At 54.4% G+C, this 5,404-nt stretch overlaps 1 protein-coding gene across 2 annotated transcripts in view; it reads right to left on the bottom strand.

Annotated features, from left to right (window-relative positions):
* Positions 1-5,358: 5,358 nt before the first annotated feature.
* The window catches only part of LOC140410946 (V-set domain-containing T-cell activation inhibitor 1-like), a 35,834-nt gene continuing 35,788 nt past the window's right edge, over positions 5,359-5,404 (bottom strand). For both annotated transcript variants that reach the window (XM_072499838.1, XM_072499927.1), the window contains one exon: positions 5,359-5,404. This exon is cut by the window's right edge and continues 161 nt beyond it. The gene's annotated coding sequence lies outside the window, so the exon portion shown is untranslated.

The raw sequence follows: 5,404 nt of genomic DNA, 5'->3' as shown, positions 1-5,404 counted from the left end.
GGGAGATAACAGAACTGGGAGATGGGGTGACAGGGGAGATACCAGCACTGAGAGAGGGGGAGAAAGGAAGATACAAGCACTGGGAGAGGGGTCGCCAGGGGAGATACCAGCACTGAGAGAGGGTGAGACAGGGGTGATACCAGCACCGAGAGAGGGGGAGACAGGGGGGTACCAGCACTGGGAGAGGGGGAGACAGGGGAGAGACCAGGACTGGGAGTGGGGGAGACAGGGGAGATACCAGCACTGAGTGAGGGGTAGACAGGGGGGTACCAGCACTGAGAGAGGGGTAGACAGGGGATGTACCAGAACTGGGAGAGGGGGTGACAGGGGAGATACCAGCACTGGGAGAGGGGGAGACAGGGGGGTACCAGCACTGGGAGTGGGGGAGACAGGGAGTACCAGCACTGGGAGAGGGGGAGACAGGGGATATACCAGAACTTGGAGAGGGGGAGACAGGGGAGATACCAGGACTGGGAGTGGGGGAGACAGGGGAGATACCAGCACTGAGTGAGGCGTAGACAGGGGGGTACCAGCACTGGGGGTGGGGTAGACAGGGGGGTACCAGCACTGGGAGAGGGGGAGACAGGGGAGAGACCAGGACTGGGAGTGGGGGAGACAGGGGAGATACCAGCACTGAGTGAGGCGTAGACAGGGGGGTACCAGCACTGGGGGTGGGGTAGACAGGGGGGTACCAGCACTGGGAGAGGGGGAGACAGGGGAGATACGAGCCCTGAGAGAGGGGGAGACAAGGGAGATACCAGCACTGGGAGAGGGGGAGAAAGGGGAGATACCAGCTCTTGGAGAGGGGAGACAGGGCAGATACCAGCTCTGGTAGAGGGTGAGACAGGGGTGTACCAGCTCTGGGAGAGGGGGAGACAGGGGGGTACCAGCACTGCGAGTGGGGGAGTCAGGGGAGATACCAGCACTGAGGGAGGGGTAGACAGGGGGGTACCAGCACTGGGAGAGGGAGAGACAGCGGGGTACCAGCACTGAGAGAGGGGGAGACAGGGGAGATACAAGCACTGAGAGAGGGGGAGACAGGAGGGTACCAGCACTGAGGGAGGGGTAGACAGGGGATATACCTGTACTGGGAGAGGGGGAGACAGAGGGGTACCAACACTGAGAGAGGGGGGGGGCAGGGGAGATACCAGCACTGAGGGAGGGGTAGACAGGGGGGTACCAGCACTGAGAGAGGGGGAGACAGGGGAGATACCAGCACTGAGAGAGGTGGGGGACAGGGGAGATACAAGCACTGAGAGAGGGGGAGACAGGGGGATACCAGCACTGAGAGAGGGGGGGGACAGGGGAGATACAAGCACTGAGAGAGGGGGAGACAGGGGGATACCAGCATTGTGCCCTGAAACATACGGAGATATTAGATCAGATGTGAATTGTTTATTCGAGGGAGTTGGGTTTGATGAATGTTTTAAACAGGAAAGTTTGGGAAGAGATGTGGGGAGGTGTAGGGAGGGAATTCCAGAACGTTGACCTCAGCAACTGGATGCATGGCCACCAATGGGTGGGTGATTAAAACCGGGAATGTACAAGAGGCCAGAATTCGAGGAGTGTTGACATCTCGCAGGATTGTGGGATTGGAGGAGTTACAGAGATTGGGAGTGAGGATTGGAGGAGTTACAGAGATCGGGAGGAGTGAAGATTGGAGGAGTTACAGAGATCGAGAGGAGTGGCGATTGGAGGAGTTACAGAGATCGAGAGGAGTGAGGATTGGAGGAGTTACAGAGATTGAGAGGAGTGAGGATTGGAGGAGTTCCAGAGATCGGGAGTGAGGATTGGAGGAGTTACAGAGATCGAGAGGAGTGAGGATTGGAGGAGTTCCAAAGATCGGGAGGGGTGAGGATGGGAGGAGTTCCAGAGATCGGGAGGAGTGAGGATTGGAGGAGTTACAGTGATCGGGAGGAGTGAGGATTGGAGGAGTTACAGAGATTGGGCGTGAGGATTGGAGGAGTTACAGAGATCGAGCGGAGTGAGGATTGGAGGAGTTCCAGAGATCGGGAGGAGTGAGGATTGGAGGAGTTACACAGATCGGGAGGAGTGAGGATTGGAGGAGTTACAGAGATCGGGAGGAGTGAGGATTGGAGGAGTTCCAGAGCACGAGAGGAGTGAGGATTGGAGGAGTTACAGAGATCGGGAGGAGTGAGGATTGGAGGAGTTACAGAGATCGGGAGGAGTGAGGATTGGAGGAGTTACAGAGATCGGGACGAGTGAGGATTGGAGGAGTTACAGTGATCGGGAGGAGTGAGGATTGGAGGAGTTCCAGAGATCGGGAGGAGTGAGGATTGGAGGAGTTCCAGAGCTCGAGAGGAGTGAGGATTGGAGGAGTTACAGAGATCGGGAGGAGTGAGGATTGGAGGAGTTACAGAGATTGGGAAGAGTGAGGATTGGAGGAGTTACAGAGATCGGGAGGAGTGAGGATTGGAGGAGTTACAGAGATCGGGAGGAGTGAGGATTGGAGGAGTTACAGAGATCGGGAGTGAGGATTGGAGGAGTTACAGAGATCGGGAGGAGTGAGGATTGGAGGAGTTACAGTGATCGGGAGGAGTGAGGATTGGAGGAGTTACAGTGATCGGGAGGAGTGAGGATTGGAGGAGTTACAGAGATCGGGAGTGAGGATTGGAGGAGATTACAGTGATCGGGAGGAGTGAGGATTGGAGGAGTTACAGTCATCGGGAGGAGTGAGGATTGGAGGAGTTACAGAGATCGGGAGGAGTGAGGATTGGAGGAGTTACAGAGATTGGGAGGAGTGAGGATTGGAGGAGTTACAGAGATCGGGAGGAGTGAGGATTGGAGGAGTTACAGAGATCGGGAGGAGTGAGGATTGGAGGAGTTACAGAGATCGGGAGGAGTGAGGATTGGAGGAGTTACAGAGATCGGGAGTGAGGATTGGAGGAGTTACAGAGATCGGGAGGAGTGAGGATTGGAGGAGTTACAGTGATCGGGAGGAGTGAGGATTGGAGGAGTTACAGTGATCGGGAGGAGTGAGGATTGGAGGAGTTACAGAGATCGGGAGTGAGGATTGGAGGAGATTACAGTGATCGGGAGGAGTGAGGATTGGAGGAGTTACAGAGATCGGGAGGAGTGAGGATTGGAGGAGTTACAGTGTTGGGGGGAGTGAGGATTGGAGGAGTTACAGAAATCGGGAGTGAGGATTGGAGGAGTTAAAGAGATCGGGAGGAGTGAGGATTGGAGGAGTTACAGTCATCGGGAGGAGTGAGGATTGGAGGAGTTACAGAGATCGGGAGGAGTGAGGATTGGAGGAGTTACAGAGATTGGGAGGAGTGAGGTTTGGAGGAGTTACAGAGATCGGGAGTGAGGATTGGAGGAGTTACAGAGATCGGGAGGAGTGAGGATTGGAGGAGTTACAGTCATTGGGAGGAGTGAGGATTGGAGGAGTTACAGAGATCGGGAGGAGTGAGGATTGGAGGAGTTACAGAGATTGGGAGGAGTGAGGATTGGAGGAGTTACAGAGATCGGGAGGAGTGAGGATTGGAGGAGTTACAGTGATCGGGAGGAGTGAGGATTGGAGGAGTTACAGGGATCGGCAGGAGTGAGGATTGGAGGAGTTACAGAGATCGGGAGTGAGGATTGGAGGAGTTACAGAGATCGTGAGGAGTGAGGATTGGAGGAGTTACAGTCATCGGGAGGAGTGAGGATTGGAGGAGTTACAGAGATCGGGAGGAGTGAGGTTTGGAGGAGTTACAGAGATCGGGAGTGAGGATTGGAGGAGTTTAAGAGATCCTGAGGAGTGAGGATTGGAGGAGTTACAGTCATCGGGAGGAGTGAGGATTGGAGGAGTTACAGTGATCGGGAGGAGTGAGGATTGGAGGAGTTACCGAGATCGGGAGGAGCGAGGATTGGATGAGTTACAGAGATCGGGAGGAGTGAGGATTGGAGGAGTTACAGTGATCGGGAGGAGTGAGGATTGGAGGAGTTACAGAGATCGGGAGTGAGGATTGGAGGAGTTACAGTGATCGGGAGGAGTGAGGATTGGAGGAGTTACAGAGATCGGGAGTGATGATTGGAGGAGTTACAGAGATCGGGAGGAGTGAGGATTGGAGGAGTTACAGTGATCAGGAGGAGTGAGGATTGGAGGAGTTACAGAGATCGGGAGTGAGGATTGGAGGAGTTACAGAGATCGGGAGGAGTGAGGATTGGAGGAGTTACAGAGATCGGGAGTAGTGAGGATTGGAGGAGTTACAGAGATCGGGAGGAGTGAGGATTGGAGGACTTACTGAGATCGGGAGGAGTGAGGATTGGAGGAGTTACAGAGATCAGGAGGAGTGAGGATTGGCGGAGTTACAGAGATCGGGAGGAGTGAGGATTGGAGGAGTTACAGTGATCGGGAGGAGTGAGGATTGGAGGAGTTACAGAGATCGGGAGTGAGGATTGGAGGAGTTACAGAGATCGGGAGGAGTGAGGATTGGAGGAGTTACAGTGATCAGGAGGAGTGAGGATTGGAGGAGTGACCGAGATCGGGAGGAGCGAGGATTGGATGAGTTACAGAGATCGGGAGGAGTGAGGATTGGAGGAGTTACGGTGATCGGGAGGAGTGAGGATTGGAGGAGTTACAGTGATCGAGAGGAGTGAGGATTGGAGGAGTTACAGTGATCGGGAGGAGTGAGGATTGGAGGCGTTAGAGAGCTCGGGAGAAGTGAGGATTGGAGGAGTTACAGAGATCGGGAGGAGTGAGGATTGGAGAGATTTGAAAACAAGGATGAATATTTAAGTATCACGATGTTTGCTGACCAGGAGCTGATGTAGCTCAGTGAGCTCAGGGGTTAAATAGCAACAGGGTTTATTCGCTCCGAACAGAGAAATACGGCGGGATTCTCAGCCGGCAGGATGCTCCGTCTTGCCGGCACCCCGACGTTTCCCGACGGCGTGGGGCTGCCCCACAATGAGAAACCCCAGTGACCGGCTGGCGTAACGGAGAATCCCGCCGGCGGGGCAGCAATGAGTTGAGGCGGGGCGGAGGATCCAGCCCATAATCTCAGAAGAAAATGTTGACCAAAATCAGGTTAATCTCTACTGACAGCACATCATCTTTCCGAGAGCATCTTATGATGCATCTCTCTGGCCAGCATTGTGTCCCCTCGAAATAGCTCCTCTCCTCCTGCTGCTGCTCTCTATCTCCCTGTTAAAGGCTCTGAGACTCTCTACAATGAAACTTTCAATGTCTCTCCTCTTCCCAATGAGGCTCCACTCAGCTCACTCTCCAACCCTCCCTCCAATCCTCATCGTCTCCCATTGGAGAGAGTGACCCTGGGTGCACACTGACTGCGGAGTCAAGGGTCAAAGATCTGCTGCTCCCCTCCATATTCATTGATTAAAAACATCAAACATAGTTAACAATATATATTTAATCTGCTCAAGCCCAATGCTCTCT

This window comes from Scyliorhinus torazame, chromosome 1 (genome assembly GCF_047496885.1).
Source record: "Scyliorhinus torazame isolate Kashiwa2021f chromosome 1, sScyTor2.1, whole genome shotgun sequence".
In the NCBI taxonomy this organism is placed as follows: Eukaryota; Metazoa; Chordata; class Chondrichthyes; order Carcharhiniformes; family Scyliorhinidae; genus Scyliorhinus; species Scyliorhinus torazame.
This window is presented reverse-complemented; position numbering and strand designations above follow the sequence as displayed.